Raw genomic sequence first — 21488 nt, forward strand, 5'->3', positions numbered from 1 at the left:
CTAGATCTTCGACCAAGTGCACACTGTCCTAACGTTATTCTTTACTCGCCTAAGAATCAGCGTCTCATTTTTTACTTATACTCGTGTATTCCTTATTATTATATTCTGGCTAGGAAAAATGTACAATGTAGGAAATAAAGCAGAGAGTTATCTTTTTGGGTCTTTTTTTTTATCTTTTTTATGTAGGAGGGGCACCGGCCAAGGGTGACACATCTGCAATAAATATAAAAGGCCCACCAAGGTGCCGGTCCACGAACAGAGTCGAAAGCGGTAGTCAAAAATTACAGGATAAGTGTCTTGAAGCCTCCCTCTTGAAAGAGTTCAAGTCATAGGAAGGTGGAAATACAGAAGTAGGCAGGGAGTTCCTGAGTTTACCAGAGAAAGGGATGAATGATTGAAATAGTGGTTAATTCTTGTATCAGAGAGGTGGACAGAATAGTGGTGAGAGAAAGAAGAAAGTCTTGTGCAGTGAGGCCGCGGGAAGAAGGGAAGCATGCAGTTAGCAAGATCAGAAGAGCAGTTGGCATGAAAATAGCGGTAGAAGACAGCTAGAGATGCAACATTGCGGCGACGAGAGAGAAGCTGAAGACAGTCAGTTAGAGGAATTGCTAAGATGAAAAGCTTTTGATTCCATCCTGTCTAAAATAGTGGTACGAGAGGAAGCCCCCCACCCAACAATATATGTAAAGCATATTTCATACATGAACGGATAAGGCCTCTGTACAGAGTTAGCAGCTGGGGAGGTGAGAAGAACTGGCGGGGATATCTCAGAACACCTAACTTCATAGAAGCTCTTTTACCTAGAGATGAGATGTGAAGTTTCCAGTTCAGATTATAAGTAAAGGACAGACTGAGGATGTTCAGTGTAGAAGAGGGAGACAGTTGAGTGTCATTGAAGAAGAGGGGATAGTTGTCTGGAAGGTTGTGTCGAGTTGATAGATGGAGGAATTGAGTTTTTGAGGCATTGAACAATACTAAGTTTGCTCTGCCCCAATCAGAAATATTAGAGATATCAGAAGTCAGGCGTTCTGTGGCTTCCCTGCGAGAATCATTTACTTCTTGAAGTAGTAGTAGTAGTAGTAGTAGTAGTAGTAGTAGTAGTAGTAGTAGCAGTAGTAGTAGTAGTAGTAGCAGAAGCAGAAGCAGCAGCAGCAGCAGCAGCAGCAACAGCAGCAGCAGCAGCAGCAGCATTAGTAATAGTAGTAGTAGAAGTACTACTACTACTACTACTAATACTACTACTACTACTAGTAGCAGTAGTAGTAGTAGCATTAGTAGTAGTAGTAGTAGTAGTAGTAGTAGTAGTAGTAGTAGTAGTAGTAGTAGTAGTAGTAGTTGTTGTTGTTGTTGTTGTTGTTGTTGTTGTTGTTGTTGTTGTTGTTGTTGTTGTAGGTAGTAGTAGCAGTAGTGGTAGTAGTAGTAGTAGTAGTAGTAGTAGTAGTAGTAGTAGTTGTTGTTGTAGTAGTAGTAGTAGTAGTAGTAGTAGTAGTAGTAGTAGTAGTCTATCAACTATGAGTAAAGCAATATATAAATAAAACAAAGGCATCTCTTTCCTAAATACATACTTAATCATGTAATGATGTCCAAACGCACCTGAGCCCAGATTGCCTACACACCCACTTAAAGAAAGGAAGAAAAGGACAAATATAGATAAGAATCCATAATACCGATAGGAGAGCACAAGTGTAGCTCAGGTCTTGTATACGACAATTAGGTAAATACACACACACACACACACACACACACACACACACACACACACACACACACACACACATCCCACTGATAAAAAAGAATTTCAAAGGATGTAGGAAAACGAGATAAAAATCAAAGTATTTCCATTCTGAATATCTATGAATGTTGCTTTAGTGTTCTCTCTTACGTAGGATTTTATAGTGAACTGTAAGCTGCGTTACATTTCTTTTTTAACATGATACCGTTCGCGCTTATTTTTACAGTACAATTAAGGGAGAAAAGTATATGATAGTTGTACAGCAGCAGGAACAGCAGCAGTAGTAGTCGTAGTCGTAGTAGTAGTAGTAGTAGTAGTAGTAGTAGTAGTAGTAGTAGTAGTAGTAGTAGTAGTAGTAGTAGTAGTAGCAGTAGTAGTAGTAGTACATAAGAACATATGAACATAAAGAATAAGGGAAGCTGCAAGAAGCCAACAAGCCAGCACGTAACAGTCACCCTATGAAACATACATACAGTATCTACTTATTTTCGTGTATGATCACTATCCATACATTCCTATAATTTTCTGAAGCTTAGTACCAACAGTTTGATTAATGAGCCCATTCCACTCATCTACCACTCTATTTCAGAACTATTTCCTTCCTCTCGTTTTCTTAAACCTAACTTATTTTCAAGTTTGAATCCGTTATTTCTTGTTCGTAGTAGTAGTAGTAGTAGTAGTAGTAGTAGTAGTAGTCATAGTAGTAGTAGTAGCTACGGTAATAACACTCATGAAAATTATAACTACTAATATGAATAATAATGACATTAAACACTCACGTGTAATGTGCTGCACTGAAATATATTTTTATCCAAGTGCAGCTTTGTATGCATGGACTGTGGAGGGTTTTAATGACTATAACGGCTAAACTGCGTATCGAGTGACATTATATACGAATATTGAACGTGCTTTATCAGGAATTATGAAATTACGGAAAACTTTACACAGATCGCATTGGCTCATTATAGACTGACTGTAAACTGAAGGTAATGTTAAAAAAAAAAAAAATGAATAGATGAATAAACAAATAAATAAATAAATAAATAACAAATAGATAAATAAACAAATAAACAGATGAATGAATAAACTAGGAATGTGACAGACCATAAGAATTTATTTATTTATTTATTTATCTATTTTCCACTATGGAGGCTTATCTCAACTTTCCTTTGTTGCTTTTCATGTGTGTACAAGAAAGGCAATTTTCCCTCATTAGCCGCGAGGTTCATGGTACAAATACTGCTTTGTTCGGTAATCATTAAGCACATTGTTACAAACTCTTCATTATTATCGTCACCATCTTTAAATAACAGCTTATGAGGAAAACAACAAACAAAAGACAATGTTATGATGGAATGTGGAAAAAAAATAATAGGCAGACATTTCTGAAATTAATTTAGCTTCCCTATTGAAACCATTTTTTACTTAGCTTTGTTAATGAACGACAATGACTCTTTTATTTTATCTATTAATTTATTTATTTTTCTATTAACTAACCTCTTACACACGCGGAAACATAATCTCGTACTGCATCTCACATATTAATATCAAACCATGAAAAAAATCTAGAGGTATACGCCACATTCTCACAAGAAGGAGCAAGCACCCACCAGCCACACGAGCCACGCCACAATGCACGGGCGCCTTGAGACACCCCCCCTCCCCCCATCAAGGGGCGGGCAGGCGCTCACAGGCGGCAAATTCCGTTTTCTGTGATGCCGAATACCCTGAGTATGCAGCAATTTTTAGCCTCCAGTGTCCAGGAAATTGACCTTTACACACACTGTTGCTCCCTCGTCGCCATGAAAACTCTCGCAAATGGGTTATATCTTCCACTTGTGATGTCAGTCCCGGGCGGGTGTGAGGGGGAAGAAGGGCCAGCGAGCAGCAACGGTGGAGAGAAATGTTGAGAACACAGAAAGCCTCTGCAGGGAGCCGGGACTGGCCGCCTTGACATGTTGTGGCTGATTTGAGAGAATGGCACCGCGGGAGAGGACTTGGCCACGCTGAGGGGACGCGAGACACTGGGTTGCAAAGGTTAAGGTTTTGAAGCTACAAAGATTTCCCTTAAATTGTGCCACTTTTTCGCAGCACACAGTGGCGGTGTCACTGGCTGGATTAAAGTGTCAGGAAAAGGTAGCAGGGAGGGTGGATATCCTAGCATCTAAAGGGAAGTGGAGACGAAGAAGAGGGAGTGTGTGCTCTGAGAGCAGGTGAAAGATAAAGTGAAATGTACCGTGATGCTTGTGCTTTGTGGATGACGAAAAGAGAGACGAAAAGAAAACGATCACAGGGCGAAACTAAGGAAAGGAAAGGGGTAAAGGAAGAGAACGTGCCTCAATAATTCATGAAAATGTGGATGGGAGACCTGACGAGGTTTTGTGTGTGTGTGTGTGTGTGTGTGTGTGTGTGTGTGTGTGTGTGTGTGTGTTTCGTAAAGACGCAGCAGCATGGAGATGATGCCCCTTCGACCTTGTGTCCTAGTTCGTGATGAGAGAGAGAGAGAGAGAGAGAGAGAGAGAGAGAGAGAGAGTCTCCTTCAGCACCATACGACAGACTTGCTGGAAACCTAAACGGAAAAAAAAAAGAGGCTGTGGGCTTAAGGAGTTGATTAGACTGGCTGGAACAAAAATGAATTAGCGAGTGATTTATGGCGGGGACCAAGGTGGCTGCTCCCTCAAGAGTAGTGTGCAGAGGTTGGTGGGGGGTGAGGTGGCTACAGGATACAGAATCCGGTAAGCCACTGTAAGGAAATGATGCAGTGTGTGGGTGATGGGGAGAGTGAAGGGAGATGATAACTGTCTGTAAGCCATCTATTCTTCATCATGTTATCTATCACTCATTCAATCCATCATATCCTATTTGTCAATAAAGTCAATCAGCCTATCTATCTATCTATCTGTCTATCTATCTATCTATCTAACCGTCTGCCTGTCTGTCTCAAAAGGTGTGTGTCTCAAGGAGTTCTCGTCCTCCTCCTCTTCTCTTCATCGTGGCAAACTGTCAGGAGATAGTCTTGTTAATGAATACTGAAATTGCTTCTGCAGGTGTAATGAAACAAGAGGAAGACTGACAAAGGTAAATGGGAAAGAGGAGAAATAATAGTCAAGTGAATTATGAAGGAAAATGAAAAGTAGGAAGAGGAGGAGAGCCTATGAAACGTACAAAATAGCTCGTGTCTGTAAAATATGTTTACCAACAACCAGCTGGTCTGTTGAGCCTATTACATGGCCTATATACTGCTCACAATTAATGGCTACATATCAAACACATTACCCATCATGCAGACACCAGACTCCGCGCTACTGTGTGAAGACACCCGCGTTCGAAAAATATATAGTAAGGAACTTAACTATATGTGTATTCCTTGTTCCCCAAAATACGAAGAGCAAAGCAGAGGTAACGTTTGCGATCAATTTGTTAGGAAGAGTGAGATCTGACAAAGCAAAGTTACTCACTCGCCTAGAACACTGAATTTGGAATACCACAACTTTCCTTGTACCTAACCAGTGAGTAGCTTCTGAATGCCCGGCCACGGAAACATTACTGACTACAACGTGCACGAGATGGTAATTAATCTGGTGGTGCTTGCTAACTAATGAATTTTCAACAGTTTTACTTTGGCGGCAGTTACATACAGAGCAACTCAACTCAAGTCAAGGTCGCCAGGAGCATGATTCGACGTAACGATTTTCCAGAACAACTACCTGAAATACAGACGCAATTAAACCTGACTTGTGCCGCAGTGGATGTTACATGAGGCAGCAGCAGCAGCAGGAAGAGGAGGATAAACCAGCGGGACGCAGACCCAGAGTTTGTTGGACGGAATGAGGAAGAGGCGGCGATGGTAACTTGAAAGGGAAAGGAAGCACGGAGCGGAGGGACAAGGGAGAGTATTTAGGAGGAAGGAAATGGGGCAAAAAGTTTAAAGGTGAAGAGAAAAAAAAAAGAAAAAAAAAAGAAAAAAAAGCGGCACAGGGAAAAGGGGACGGGTGGTTAGACGAGCTGGGATGGTGAGACGTTGGGGAGAGGGAGGGAATAGGGGGAGAGGCGTGCAACCAATGGTCCGAGAAGGGAAAGCGTTGAAACCTCACAAAACAGGAGGAATAAAGAAGAGTCATGATGGAGGCACTGAAGCTCATGCGTGGCGCACCTCAAACAGAAATGCAACGTATTCATTACTCGATATTTTGTTTCTCTCTTCCTCCTCTCTAATGACTGGCCTGACCTTTTCCTTTCTATTACAATGGAAAACTAATAGAAAAGGATAAAAACGGGAATTCAGAAGTAGTTGTGCCAATGTTGGGATTAGTAGCGACTTGCTTTTTCATCCACCAGGTGTTAAGTTCCTTCCTAGACTGTTTCCTAGACTGACGGATTACTCTGCTCCCTTTATCAGGAGAGAGTTTTTACAATTCTGTTTTCTCTCTTTCTGTTCTTTTTTCCCTCCTCCCGTTTGTTTCGCTCATGCATTTCTCTCTGTTTCCCTCCGGTCTATTTTTGCATTCTCTTTTTCTCCATTCTTCCTCTTTCTCTTTTTTCTCCCTGTCTTTTGTCCATCTGGTATTCTTTATGATTTTTTTCGTGTGTCCATTTCAATACTCTTACTTTTTCTACTTTTACCTTTTAGTTTACACATTTATTTCTCAGTTTTTTCCTCGTATGTGAGTTTTAAACTTTGAGTCTTCCTATTTCTTTCACATTTTTTTTTTTTTCAGAGATATAACACATTAAATTTGCTGATCTTTGCTCCATATTGCTACCGGTAAGCAGTCGTTGATCAGAACGGTCCAAATTATGATATTCCGGGAGATGGTTATTTGTGATCAACCCAGCAGGCCATTGCCAAAGTTACATCGCCTCCTGTTGAATTAATCACTTTTGATCGTCACTCACACAAACAATATGTAAAACTGACGCTCTTTAATTTACAAACCATCAGAGACAACAGGGAATCAATGTATCGTTCCTTTGCAGAGGATTTCTCTGAAAAATAACACACACACACACACACACACACACACACACACACACACACACACACACACACACACACACACACACACACACACACACACACACACACATATATATATATATATATATATATATATATATATATATATATATATATATATATATATATATATATATATATATATATATATATATATATATATATATATATATATATATATATATATATAATACATAAAAATAAACATATAAAATAAAATAAATAAATAAATAAGTAAAATAAAAATAAAAATAATGCAGGTATTAAAAGATTTGAAATACTCGACTATTTTGAGGTATGTTTAGAAAGTCTACCCGAAAGTTGCACTAGACATTGTTTTGGCACAACGAGAAGAAGCTACAGGACTCATGTCATATTTTTTTTTTTTTTTTTATACATTTGGTAGAAGAATCAATTGACAAGGCTGCCACATCACAGTGAAGGATTAGCCTCGTTTCGTGTGATCTGTGGGTTATTTTGGTGAGCGGTGAGTAGGTAGATAAAAGGCGGATATGGTGATGACTAGTTAATAGAAGGGGTGGTGATGACTAGTGGTGGTGACTATGAAGATAACAATGGTGCTGATGATGACGATGATGATGGTAATGATGATGACAATGGTGATGATATTGATGATGACATTGATGGCAATGATGGAGGAGGAAACACATCAGTTTTTAAATAGGTAAGTGGTAGGAAGAGGAGGAGGAGGAGGAGGAGGAGCAGAAACATCATGATAATAATGATGAAGATGGTGTTCATGATGGAAGAGACATAATGGGAAAAAAAAAGAAAAGAAAGAAGAAAAAAAAAAGAATATATATATATATATATATATATATATATATATATATATATATATATATATATATATATATATATATATATATATATATATATATATATATATATATATATATATATATATATATATGTAAGGTAGACAGGAAACAGGGAAGCAAGATGATGATGGAAAAGAAAATTGGCAAAATTATAAGAAATACGTAGGAAGAGGAAGAAGAGGAAGAAGAGGAAGAGGAGGAAGAGGAAGGAAAGGAGGAGGAGGAGGAGGAGGAGGAGTAGTAGGAGGAGGAGGAGGAGGATTTGGAAGAGGAGGAGGAGCATGTGTTCCTCTCGCTATGTAAAACACGTGTTGCTGAGCAAACACAAGCTCACACACCTTTTTAGAGAAACCTTTTCTGTGAACAACAACCATTTATACATATAATGTTTGCTTTGGCCTCTCTCTCTCTCTCTCTCTCTCTCTCTCTCTCTCTCTCTCTCTCTCTCTCTCTCTCTCTCTCTCTCTCTCTCTCTCTCTCTGTGTGTGTGTGTGTGTGTGTGTGTCAGTTGCCTCAGACACCAATGTTTCAGTGAGGAAAAGAAGATGAGGTTTAGTAGAGGAGAGGTGATGTTCTACAGATTGAAAATTAGATCTGAGACCACAAATGATGCAGAAATTAATGAAGAAAAGTTGAGAGGGGTGCCAAGACACTTAGGGTCGATACAAGAAGAGCAGTCCGACCTGGGGACATCTGTGGTCCCCTCCCCGGGTGGAGACTCCGAGGTATTATTATGATGGCCATCACAATGACAACTGACAGGAAACGCTAAAGTGGTCGGCAAGACGTAAGGGAGAAGTGAGTCACTGTCACTAATTTTCAGTAGGAATTGACTATGAAAACTGTTGTAGACAATCCCTATAAAAGCAATACTGAGACTGACTACGAAAGGTTAACCCTCGACATTACCGTTATGCTGAGAGCATAACAAAAGTGATAGTGTCTGGCATGGAGGCGTACATTCCTCACTCTTTTTCTCAACCTAAACCTTCTAAACCTTGCAAGACTTTTCTCGGGCTGTACATGATGGAGAGGCAGCCCACTAAAGGTACTTGATCCCTCAATCACCAGAATCTCATGCGCTTTATATTTCTGCCAGGGACCATGTCAAGTCTTCGCTCAAACCTTTGCTAAAAACTCTACCTTGGACGATTCAGAGTTTGTTCCTCCCTTTCCTCCACCCTCTGACTACTTCATGCTACCTATTAAAATTCTTCACAATGATGTTTTCCATGCCCTGGCTGGCCTAAACCCTCGGAAGGCTTATGGACCTGATGGGGTCCCTCCTATCGTTCTCAGAAACTGTGTCTCCGTGCTTGCACCTTGAATAGTCAAACTCTTTCAACTCTGTCTGTCAACATCTACCTTTCCTTCTTGCTGGAAGTTTGCCTACATTCAGCCTGTTCCCAAAAAAGGATGACCGTTCTAAGCCCTCAAACTAATGCCCTGTTGCTTTAATTTCCTGCCTTTCTAAACTTTTTAATTTATCATCAACAGGAAGATTCTTAAACATCTATCACTTTACAACCTTCTGTCTGGTCGTCAGTATGGATTCCGTCAAGGCCGCTCTACTGGTGATCTTCTGGCTTTCCTTACTGAGTCTTGGTCATCCTCGTTTAGAGATTTTGGTGAAACGTTTGCTGTTGCCTTAGACATAGCAAAAGCTTTTGACAGAATATGGCACAAAGCTTTCATTTCCAAACTATCCTCCTACGGCTTTTATCGTTCTCTCTGTAACTTCATCTCAAGTTTCCTTTCTGACCGTTCTATTGCTGCTATGGTAGACGGTCACTGTTTTTTTTCCTAAATGTATTAACAGTGGTGCTCCTCAGGGTTCTGTCCTGTCACCCACTCTCTTCCTATTATTCATCAATTATCTTCTAAACCAGACTTCTTGTCCTATCCACTCCTACGCTGATGATACCACCCTGCACTTTTCTACGTCTTCTCATAGACATCCAACCCTTCAGTTCATGAAACGAAACCACAGAACGCCTGACCTCTGATCTCTCTAAAATTTCTAATTAGGGCAGAGCACACTTAGTATTGTTCAGTGCATCAAAAACTCAATACCTCCATCTATCAACTCGACACAAGCTTTCAGACAACTATCCCCTCTTCTGCAGCGACACTCAACTGTCCCCCTCTTCTACACTGAACATTCTTGGTTTGTCCTTCACATCTCATCTCTAGGTAAAACAGCTTCTATGAAATTAGGCGTTCTGGGTCTTCTCCGCCAGTTTTTTTTTTCTTTTTTTTCTCACCCCCTACCCCCAAGCTGCTGTGTACAGGGGCCTTATCCGTCCATGTAAAGGCTATGCTTCACATTTATTGGGGGGTTCCATTCACACCGCTCTTTTAGACAGAGTGGAATCAAAAGCTTTTCGTCTTATTAACTCCTCCTCTCTAACTGACTGTCTTCAGCCTCTTTTTCATCGCCGCAATGTTGCATCTCTTGTTATCTTCTACCGCTATTTTCATGCCAACTGCTCTTCTGATCTTGCTAACTGCATGTCTCCCCTCCTCCCTCGGCCTCGCTGCACAAGACTTTCTTCATTCTCTCACTCCTATTCTGTCCACCTCTCAAATGCAAGAGTTAACTAGTATTCTCAATCATTCATCCCTTTCTCTGGTAAACTCTGGAACTCCCTGCCTGCTTCTGTATTTCCACCTATGTTGCGAGGTTGTAAGTAGAAATTATTCCTCAAATCTATAATCAGTAAGGCATAGTAAATAGGAAATGAGACTTCAGAGTAACCAGAAAGGAAAACTGTAAGTCACAAAATTCATAGTATGTTATATTCTTTGATAATTGCGGGTGTACGTAGCAGCCATGGCCTTGAGACGTAAGGTGTTGCCAGATGTACATCCAACCTTTTACCTAAACGTACAGTTCTCGTTTATTTATAGGTATTTATAATGTAAAGACGTACTGATTTATTGCACATACTGTAAGGTTGTGAAAGTATATGTAGAGGTGAGATTGAAAGCTTTAAAAAAATATAAAAGTAAAATTCCGCTTCCCAAGTCTGATATCGTGGGCTCTGAGGAGGGAAACAATCCTGGAATCAAAATCGCTTGGTAGCCACACTTGCATTCATACCATGGGAATAATATAGAAGAGCAACATAACGTAGGTCAGGTGAGGGCACAACTGCTGAGCAAGGTCAAGGCCACGCTTCTTGAATTTTCCTGGTCAGGTTCTGGTCAACGGACTTGCCAGCGTCCCGACTCATGGTCCGCCTGACGCTCGCCTGCAATCCGGTGACACACGGCGTCCAGGGAACCATTTGTCACTCCCACAGTCGGCTCAGGTCGGGTTGATGCTGCAATGGAGAACCCCCTTAGGTTTGCGGCACTGCACCGTAAGCTTCCAGCCAACAGCCGTGCAGGGAAGCACATTCATAGCCACACCTCCCCACCTGCCGCCTTAATGAATATGGCATTACTAACGTCTGGACTGTTACGGCCAGCAATGATCGCAGCCTGACATGCAAGACCCTCATTCTCAACACTCTCCTCCTGGCAGTTACTGATTAACTTATTTGTGAGTTTCTCGTTTTGTTCTGTCATTGAACAACTACAAGGCTACCAACAAAACATTAGTGAAATCCTCAGATATTGCAAAATCATTTCATCTTTAGATTTTTCTATGCATGTTGAATATTTACGTTACGAAAGGAACACATTGTACATTTCATTTCAAGATATTTTCTTGTCACTATAATATTGAATAAATATATATATATATATATATATATATATATATATATATATATATATATATATATATATATATATATATATATATATATATATATATATATATATATATATATATATATATATATATATATATATATATATATATATATATATATATATATATATATATATATATATATATGTATATATAGTTATATATAGATATAGTTATAGTTATAGCTATAGTTATAAAGATCATAATGTATATAAAACATATCTAGTAATTTTCATTTTAGGCATTTAAAATTTCAAACTTCTAACCTAAAAAAAAAAAAAAAGTGACATGATGAACGTTGACATGTTGATTGCAGCCTCCTTGGACGTTGTGACGCAGCATTTCAAGCCAGAGAGCTGCCGTCTAGTCTCCTCAGCCAGACGAATCGCTGCTTGTCTCTTCGTGAGGCGCCCGATGGCTTGAGTCACGCTTAATCCACTCATCCTCGAGAACCAACACACCTTTATATCTAGGTTGTGAAGATAAGCTTTCCTGACGAAGGATTGAGGGCTGGACGGTGTGTGTGTGTGTGTGTGTGTGTGTGTGTGTGTGTGTGTGTGTGTGTATGCCAAGATGGGTGGGTGAGTTCGCGTTGGTGTGAGTGGGTGGGTGGGTGTGCGTCCATGTCTTCTAAGTAACGAGAAACAACACGTTCATAAGGATTTACGTAAATTACAACTGTATATATATATATATATATATATATATATATATATATATATATATATATATATATATATATATATATATATATATATATATATATATATATATATATATATATATATATATATATATATATATATATATATATATATATATATATATATATATATATATATATATATATATATATATATATATATATATATATATATATATATATATATATATATATATATATATATATATATATATTATATATCGTTGTTGGGGTTCCTAGTGTTTTAAGTTGAAGCATTTTGTGTGTCCGAGCCTGCCATCCTCTAGATTTATTGTCACACGGCTCGTGACAGGAGCACACACACCAAATACACTCAGGGAAACACACTCCTAAGCAACATTTTCACTACACAATACGCACAGCACACACTGCCGAAGAATCTTTACATCCACAAATATGCAGCAGCATAATCAGAAGAAACCAGGATGCCACAATATCGGTGAATTCAACCTCAAACAGTTGACGTGTAGACACGAGCACAGGCTGAGGTGTGAAGGATGCCATACACTTGGACACAAATCTCGCCAATGTAGTTACTACAGCGGTTAGGGATGTGGCGGGGAAGATGCTGCCGATGTGTTTGATATTAAAAACGATTTCATAACTATTTAACATACAAACAGCCAGTCTTTGCAATCAAACCTTGATGACATTAAGCATCTTGTACACGAAAGAAATATCGATTTGTTGTGTTACCGAGACGTGGCTTCGTAATGAAATTCCTGATGAACATTTAACTGTACAACACACAGGTGAGGTGGTGGACGTGGAGGAGGAGTCTGCATATATGTAAGCAAGCAACTGAAGGTAAGTGTGATAAAACTAGCTACTCCTAAGCAACCCGGTGTCCAGGACTTATGGACGAGTGTACAGTGCAGTAAGTTGCCAGCTTTTATTATAGGTTGTGTTTCAAGACACCCCAAGGCCACAGCTTCCTCTTCTGAATATGTCCAAGATGTGTTGAAACAAATGTCTGTATGTAACAAATGGCTTTATAAGTTGATGTGATTTTAATGATGATTTATTTTCTAAGAAAAACAAAATTGATGGTATTATCAGAAATAGCAGACTCACACCAATGATAAATGAGCCCACTAGGATGACGTCAACCACAGCCACAGTGCTGGATGTGATCATCACTAATAAACCAGAAAGTGTTTTGGCCACCTCTGTTGTTCCCGGGCCAGCACCTGATCATGACCTAATTGGCATTACAATAAATATCAAGAAGACGGAGAGAGCATGAACTAAAATCTTTTCGTCACCTTGGTAAATATAACAAGGACGCTTTGTGAGCTACTCGTGCCAGAACCCCATCACTTTGATCAAATACTGACCACAGGCCACGCTGATCTACAACTTGATATTTTAATACTAATTACATGAGTTGTCTGGATGCGTGTGCTCCTTTAGTAACTAAGGCAGCAAGCAGACCTGCAGCGCCTTGGCTCACTGAGGGTTTGCGTGTAGCAGTGAGGCAGCGTGACGACACCCGCACCAAGCTGAGGAGAGCCAGACACAATATTTGTCTGCAAAAACAATACACGAATGAAAAGAAAGAAATAAAGTCTCTTACTGGTGCTGCTAAAAAAAAAGAAAATATATTATCTTAAAAAGTCTAATAAGAGCAAACAAAATTCATCGGCCATATGGAATGTGATAAAATAATTAGTTTCCGGCAAGAAAAGCAGCTCGAGAAAAATATGAACATCATAATGTCTTTCAAAAAGCAGAATAATTTAATAATTTCTTTGCCAATGTAGGAAAGACAGCATATGACAACGCAGCAGACAGTACAGAGCAATCAGTCATCCCCCTGGACCCTTCTCTTTGTAAAGTGCAGTAGTGTGACTGAAAAATTCAGACCCAAGTCAGTAGACACCAACACACTCATATTAACAGTAAAAAGTCTTAACCAAACACGTTCTGTGGGCTCAGATGGAATTTTGCTCAAATTTATCAAGGATGCCTTATATTCTATTGCATCTTACCTGCCATGCGTCATAAATGGCTCAAATGTTACCGGAGTATTTCCTCAGGCTTGGAAAAACGCATGTGTCGTTCCTCTGCTAAAGAAAGGTGATTTTAATGATTCAAACAATTATCGTCCTGTTCCTTTTGCGGATGACACAAAGATAGGTAGATTAATTAGTTCAGAATCGGATGCCATCGCCTTGCAGGCAGATTTAGATAAAATGAATGAATGGACGGACAGATGGCAAATGCAATTTAATATCAATAAATGCAAAGTACTTAGCGTAGGTAGAGGAAACCCACACAATAGGTACACATTAAACACCCAAACTCTGGTAGGTACAGGGTACGAGAAAGATTTAGGAGTTATAGTTAGCTCTGAACTCCGTCTAAGAAAACAATGCATAGAAGCCAGAAACAGGGCAAATAGGGTACTAAGATTAATTTTTAGGAGTCTTAAAAGTAGAAGGCCGGAAGTAATATTAAAGTTATACTTGGCGCTGGTCAGACCTCATCTAGACTACGCTGTGCAGTTCTGGTCCCCACATTACAGGAAAGATATAGGTCTATTAGAATCAGTACAGAGGAGAATGACTAAAAGGATACAGGGGATGAGGAGTATTCCTTACGAAGCGAGGTTGAAGCTGTTGAATTTACATTCTTTAGAGAGACGTAGGTTAAGAGGGGACCTGATAGAAGTCTTTAAGTGGTATAAGGGTTATAACAAGGAAGATGTAAGCAAAATTATTAGGATCAGCAACCAGGACAGAACAAGAAATAACGGGTTCAAGCTTGAAAAATTTAGGTTTAGGAAAAAGATAGGAGGAAATTGGTTCTCAAATAGAGTGGTAGATGAATGGAACGGACTCAGTAATCATGTAGTTAGTGCTAGGACACTAGAGAGCTTTAAGAGAAGATTAGACAGGTTTATGGATGGGGATAACAGATGGAAATAGATAGGTATATTTCATACAGGGACTGTCACGTGTAAGTCTGGTCGCTTCTTGTAGCTTCCCTTATTTCTTATGTTGTTTTTTTTTTTTTTTTTTTTTTACTGGTGCTCTCCAAAATATTTGAAAAAAATTGTATGTCAACAACTTTTATAATTTTTAGAGGATAACAAATACATTTCTAACAGCCAGTATGGTTTTAGACCTCATCTCTCAACTGAGTCTGCGCTAACTATTATAACAGATAATATTTACAATAATATTGACCACAAGAGAGTGTCATTGTTGACGCAGTGTGATTTGTCTAAGGCATTGGACAGTGTCAGCCATGATAACCTCCTGGCAAAGTGTTCTCACCTCAACATAGACTCCTTCAACAACTATTAATACAATATGACTCTGTCAGTCAAACTGCAAAGGGCAACACCTGCTAAAGTAAATGTCCATTTCGGTGTCCCTCAAGGCTCCACCCTTGGACCAGTACAAAAAAAAAATAATAATAATAATAATAAACGGTTTATTCTTTAGGCAGTCAACAAACTGAAAATGTACATTGGGGGTGGGGAAATACTTGACATTAATCCTAAAGGTAAGTCAAATCTAGAAGAGACTATTGATTGATGGCTCGCACCATGGTGGGAATCGCACTGAGTCTGTACCGGTCCGTACGTGGCGCCTTTAGGGGCGTTATCTTGTACTGTCCACTATACATGTTAATGACATGGCTAAGTGCACCAGTGACTGTATTTTAGTTCAGTACGCGAATGACACTCAGCTTCTTCTCTAGGTGTGCTACAGCACACCTAGAGAATATCATTAAAGAAGACCAAACCATTCTTGTTAAGGCAAAAGAATATTTTCTCAAGAATGGATTAATGACCAACACTAATATAACACTGTGCATATTTCTCGGTGGCAGACACTTGCTGTCATAGCTGCCTCAAGACACTGTCATTAAATATGATAGTACTTTTTATGTAATTTATTTATTTATTTATTTTTTCACAATAATCTTGGTTTTACTATGGCTTATGACAACGTTTTATTAAATTTTACTAAAATTTTATTTATCTGTATTTGCACTTTAATTTCGTGCTTTACCTTTGTGTTACTCTATGCTCTCTTACTATAGACTTTTATTTGTCCAGTTAAATGTTTACCGATGTTTAGCTAATTTTACAATGACTTTTACATGTTGTGATATCAGTCATTAGGGCAATGATGTACACAAAAGAATGAAAACAATTTCCCATCCAGCGGTGTAGAGCACAACCACTGGGCTCTCGCAGAGTTTTGAGCTTCAGAGATTTAAATGTTAAGCAATTTCTCGATGTGCGTGGTGCTTCCATTGTTGCATTGCTGACACCTTCTCTCGTCAGTCGCCTTCCATCAATAATTAACCTCTCTATAAAGAGTTGCATAGTGATAAGACCACCATAGATGACAGTGAAGGAAGGAATGTGAAGCAGCACAGAGACGGACAGACATGGACACGTGGGAACACGAGGGAGGCTGCAGGAAGGCGTATATATTATGTGGGCGATGTGTGAACCGCTGATTGTATAAGCAAAGGGAAATACTCACTTTATTCCACTGTGACTGCTTTTAGCCAAAGGGATTGTTAATACTGCTGCTACTAATAATAATATTAATAACAACAATATACCTAGTAATGAAAATTATCGAACTTGTACCAAGTCGCAAATTTATGTAACCTCTTTTTTTTTTATTGCCATTTAATGGCATTCGAGACTTTACAATACGTCTAAGTCTTCAGTGTCCATAACACTGCTAGCACTACTTGTAGCAGTAGTAGTAGTAGTAGTAGTAGTAGTAGTAGTAGTAGTAGTAGTAGTAGTAGTAAATACTTATCATCAGCCACTTGGCGTAATGATTGGTACACTGAGTTCATAATATGTCAGTATATCCAGAAATTGCTCAGTTTTTTTTTTTTGTGATGAGACAGAAAACGATCCCTTGTGTAAGATAAACTATAGTATATCTATCCCTGGGTTTGTTAAGCTGAAGCACTACACGTTACGTAGTGGAATTTGAAAATAAAAGGAATTCGAATTGCTACATCAAAACAATGAACACTAATGAAAAGTTAAATGCTAGGAAGACTGGTGCAGAGAAAGATACAGGCGGTGTTTCCAGGCGGTTCCTCCTTTGAAGACCAAGAGATTGATCTCAAAGTGTGAGACCTGCTGGATCACATTTGACAGTCACACACAACATCCTTCATGTTTTCTCTAATGCTAACTCGCTTGAAGAGGGAAGAACAGGCAGGCAGAGCTCACTGCCTTAATGAATGATTGCCTCACAGACACACGCACATTTGAGGGCAACAAACACAGAGGCAACACCCGAGGCGCTCACAGCAAAAGGTTCCCACCTCGCCTCGCTGGCAAACTGATTCCTCGACTCGCGTCAACCCAACTCATTTTTCATCGCAAGTCGGCAATTTTCTTTTCGCTGCAAAATTAAATCACTTTCGGAAACTTGGGACCAAATTTATTCAGGCCGGGGAAAGACTTGGTGGACGCGGTGGAGGAGCAGGCGGCCGACTGGAGCTGGCTGGATCTGGGCCCAAGGTCCACGCCAGCCTCCTCTTCTGCTCCACCTACGAAATTGTTAGCGCCACTTGCAGCCCCTGACAGCCCAAGGAGACGCCACCACACACCCTACGGCAAATACTGCCAGCCCAGGAGCCCTTTAGGAGAGGACTGTGCTTCCTCCATGGCAGTGTTCGGCGAATGGTGGGTGGCTCTTGGTCACCATGACCTCGCGTTCACTGTGAGGGGCTGCAAGCGTCCACGCCATTGCCCATTGGATTTAAATGGACCCTGAAGGAGAGAAGGGTTCGCCTCTATGTACTGTGTATCATCATTGTGGAACGCATCGTGTATCATCATTGTGGAACGCATCGTGTATTATCATCGTGGAACGCATCGTGTATCATCATTGTGTATTATCATCGTGTATTATCATCGTGGAACGCATCGTGTATCATAATTGTGTATTATCATCGTGTATTATCATCGTGGAACGCATAGTGTATCATCATCGTGTATTATCATCGTGGAACGCATCGTGTATTATCATCGTGTATTATCATCGTGGAACGCATCGTGTATTATCATCGTGTATTATCATCGTGTATTATCATCGTGTATTATCATCGTGGAACGCATCGTGTATTATCATCGTGTATTATCATCGTGTATTATCATCGTGTATTATCATCGTGGAACGCATCGTGTATTATCATCGTGTATTATCATCGTGTATTATCATCGTGGAACGCATCGTGTATTATCATCGTGTATTATCATCGTGTATTATCATCGTGGAACGCATCGTGTATTATCATCGTGGAACGCATCGTGTATTATCATCGTGGAACGCATCGTGTATTATCATCGTGTATTATCATCGTGGAACGTATCGTGTATTATCATCGTGTATTATCATCGTGGAACGCATCGTGTATTATCATCGTGTATTATCATCGTGTATTATCATCGTGGAACGCATCGTGTATTATCATCGTGTATTATCATCGTGGAACGCATCGTGTATTATCATCGTGTATTATCATCGTGTATTATCATCGTGTATTATCATCGTGTATTATCATCGTGGAACGCATCGTGTATTATCATCGTGGAACGCATCGTGTATTATCATCGTGGAACGCATCGTGTATTATCATCGTGGAACGCATCGTGTATTATCATCGTGGAACGCATCGTGTATTATCATCGTGGAACGCATCGTGTATTATCATCGTGTATTATCATCGTGTATTATCATCGTGGAACGCATCGTGTATTATCATCGTGTATTATCATCGTGTATTATCATCGTGGAACGCATCGTGTATTATCATCGTGTATTATCATCGTGTATTATCATCGTGGAACGCATCGTGTATTATCATCGTGTATTATCATCGTGTATTATCATCGTGGAACGCATCGTGTATTATCATCGTGTATTATCATCGTGTATTATCATCGTGGAACGTATCGTGTATTATCATCGTGTATTATCATCGTGGAACGCATCGTGTATTATCATCGTGTATTATCATCGTGTATTATCATCGTGGAACGCATCGTGTATTATCATCGTGTATTATCATCGTGTATTATCATCGTGGGACGCATTGCATCATGTAATCATCGTTGTATCATCGCTTTACTTACACTAACACAACACAAAACAACACAACACACGGAAGAGAACCTTTTTGGGGAGAAAGGAGCTTCTTTCATCACACACAACACAACACAACACAACACAACACACAACACAACACAACACAACACAACACAACACACACACGGAAGAGGACCTCTTTGGGGGGAGAGGATCATCTTTCATCACACACAACACAACACAACACAACACACAACACAACACAACACAACACACACACGGAAGAGGACCTCTTTGGGGAGAGAGGATCATCTTTCATCACACACAACACAACACAACACAACACACAACACAACACAACACAACACACACACGGAAGAGGACCTCTTTGGGGGGAGAGGATCATCTTTCATCACACACAACACAACACAACACAACACACAACACAACACAACACAACACACACACGGAAGAGGACCTCTTTGGGGAGAGAGGATCATCTTTCATCACACACAACACAACACAACACAACACAACACACAACACAACACAACACAACACAACACAAACACACACACACACACACACACGCACACACACACACACACACACACACACACACATAATATTATCTAATAAAATAACAACATAATTACAAACAAAGCAACAATAGTGAGTGATCATGACAATATGTACTGCTACAAAGGGTTCCTGGCTGCAATGACTCAAATTCCATTCACATTGTGTCACTCGCCTGCAGCTCAGCAAAATAATCTTTCAAGACATCACTGCCATCAGCGGAATCACTGTTGAAGAGAAACTGATTCCGTGTCCGTTTCAGTGCCACAGTAACCTCTCCATGGTGAAAGTATCCTTTGAAGGGCTGAGTTACCTCCTGCAGATGCTTTCTCACTTCAGTCACAAAGAGCAATTCATACGTCTGTCAGGAAATGCAGAGTTCAGACCATCACGGCTCCTGACTTGTAGTCCCTTAGTAGCACTGCTGTTACCGCTTGCGGGGGAGGAAGTGAAAGAGTGAAGATGAGAAGATGAAGGAGTGAAGATGAGAGGATAGAGGAGGCGGGGAAGGAAGGGGAGGAAGTGAAGGAGTGAAGATGAGAAGGAAGAAGTGAAGGAGTGAAGATGAGAGGGAAGAGGAGGAGCAGGTGGGAGAGTGAGTCGTGAGGGTGTTTACACTAAAAGCTGGTGACCTATGGTTAGTGCCATAATGAAACCCTTGTGGTGGTCAGGTGTTGTGGTGCTCGCCACACTCCTAACGGCAGAAGGGTGGTCGCCACCAACACACACAGACCTGTGTTCTGCACCCGTCGCCCACGCTCATTCACAAAGCCCCAATACGTGTCACGATCCCGGTCATCTTTCCAAGAAAGTGGACGGCACACTGATCCCAGAAAGTTCTAAAGGTGTGGATTTTTAAAGGCCTCGAGTACCTAGCCGACCTATCAGAAATCGCCAGCTATCAAACCCTCTCACAAACCCTCACCTCGGCACAGCACGCCAGAAATCACCTCACTGCCTCATCAATGTTGGGGAGGAAAACACAGCTATTCTATATAATAACAGGATATACTAATAATAATGTTAACTCACAAACAAATTGAGGTAGTACACATTAAAGGATATTAGGGAACAAATTTCTAGCCTAGACCAACACAGGATAAATCCCACTCACTCACTCACCATAGATTCCCCCTTTTACTGAGGCTCTTATATCGCCTCCCTTATTGCTCAGAGGCTATGCACATCAATACCTGACATTCCCGTCACTTCACAAACCACTAAAACCCTTTTACTCCTTCAAAGGCCGCTGAAATATTTTCCCCAGCTGCGGGAATTTCCCCAGACGCTGTCACCGCGTCCCCAAATAACAATTCCCGTATTTTACCTCCTCAAACCTCACAAGACATCACCAACATCACCATAGATCACCTGTAACGCCACAACACCTTCCCCCCCAAGGACACCAATAACACCACAACACCACCGCGGTCCCAACCACAAAATGGCTGCCTCTCACCCCGACACTGTCCCCTCAGGACACCATCCCCTCAGCGTTACATAACCAACACAACTCACCAGCCACACTGCAGCGGACAAGAGCTCTTGGTACCACAACAGACTCACCAGCCTGATCCTGGATATCAAGGTTATACCGCCACATCACTAATATACGTAAGTGTACAATACATTAAGTGTGCAGCAGACAGAGCGTGATGACATTTGTAATGAGCACCTCAAACTGATGCTACAAAAGTGACGCTACAACAAAACAACATACTTGTGGTGTTGAGTGTTTTATATAAT

At 40.3% G+C, this 21488-nt stretch overlaps 1 long non-coding RNA gene across 1 annotated transcript; it reads right to left on the reverse strand.

Annotated features, from left to right (window-relative positions):
* Positions 1-10375: 10375 nt before the first annotated feature.
* On the reverse strand, positions 10376-13809 carry LOC135111307 (uncharacterized). The gene is made up of 2 exons (XR_010273685.1): positions 13458-13809; positions 10376-10917 (listed from the first exon to the last, which is right to left on the reverse strand). It is a non-coding gene; the product is annotated as an uncharacterized LOC135111307 (long non-coding RNA).
* Positions 13810-21488: the final 7679 nt, after the last annotated feature.

This window comes from Scylla paramamosain, chromosome 21 (assembly GCF_035594125.1).
Source record: "Scylla paramamosain isolate STU-SP2022 chromosome 21, ASM3559412v1, whole genome shotgun sequence".
Taxonomy (NCBI): Eukaryota; Metazoa; Arthropoda; class Malacostraca; order Decapoda; family Portunidae; genus Scylla; species Scylla paramamosain.